General features: G+C 52.7%; 1 long non-coding RNA gene across 1 annotated transcript; it reads right to left on the reverse strand.

The window, feature by feature from the left end:
- Positions 1–313: 313 nt before the first annotated feature.
- Positions 314–1,047, reverse strand: LOC106885390. The gene is made up of 2 exons (XR_001411433.1): positions 890–1,047; positions 314–761 (listed from the first exon to the last, which is right to left on the reverse strand). It is a non-coding gene; the product is annotated as an uncharacterized LOC106885390 (long non-coding RNA).
- Between the last annotated feature and the right edge of the window lie 7 nt (positions 1,048–1,054).

Consider the following 1,054-nt stretch of genomic DNA (forward strand, 5'->3'; position numbering starts at 1 on the left):
CCCGGGGCAGGGGGAGGCTGGGGGGGGGGGAAGTGTCTTCCAAGTAGAGTTTTCACAAGCAGTTAGTTTGCGAGCTAGCAGGAAGTTTAGATACCGCCAGAGATAAAGTTATGCAAATTCCTCCATCATCAATCATCATTATTATCATTAATAATTATTTTTTTTTCCCTTTCAGCATCCGCACGGACTCTTGTCGCTCGCTCCTCCCCGGCCGGGCCTCGCCCTCCACAGCACAACACAACGCCAAGCCCCGTGGCTTCAAACTCAGGGGTTTGGGGGATTTTTGGGGGGATAGGAAGAGAAGAAGACGGGGTAGAAACAGTTCAGTTTATTAATGGAGAAGAGGGAAGGGAGGGGGGGGCGAGCGGGACCAGCGAGCGGCCCCTTCTCTGCCTCTGGGCTCACAAGGAAACACAGCGACTGCGAGGGATCCCGAGGGGTTACACAGAGGGAACCGAGCCCCTGGAAGCAAATAAAAGGCTTAAAATAAGGATTATTAAAAAAAAAAACAAAACAAAAAACCAAAAAACAATAAGCCCCAAAACAGCAAAAAACACCAAAACCAACCTTTGATGTACATTTCTCCGTTTTTTCCCTTTTTCGCTAAGGTCAGAAAGTGCAGGTTTAAGCCAAGGGACTCTACTTGGGGACAGCCCCGGTGCCATCGACCTGCCCGACCCCCAGAGCCACCGGGCTGGGAAGGGTTAACTCCCACCCAGAGCAAAACCCCCAAATACAGAGGGAAAGGGGGGGGATGACACCTCCTCAAGTTGCTGGAAGGGGAAGGAGCCGCTCAAAACTGGAAGTTCCAGAGCCACCAGGCTGGGAAGGGTTAACTCCCACCCAGAGCAAAACCCCCAAATACAGAGGGAAAGGGGGGGGATGACACCTCCTCAAGTTGCTGGAAGGGGAAGGAGCCGCTCAAAACTGGAAGTTCCAGGTTAAAAACACCGCCGTGTCATTAAAATTAAATCAGCGTCACCCACTGCCTGAACGACTTCCCAAAAACTCGTTTTCTGATGAGCCGGGGGGGCAGAGCCGGGGGGGGGGGGGG

This window comes from Calidris pugnax, unplaced genomic scaffold (genome assembly GCF_001431845.1).
Source record: "Calidris pugnax isolate Ruff unplaced genomic scaffold, ASM143184v1 scaffold85, whole genome shotgun sequence".
NCBI lineage: Eukaryota > Metazoa > Chordata > Aves > Charadriiformes > Scolopacidae > Calidris > Calidris pugnax.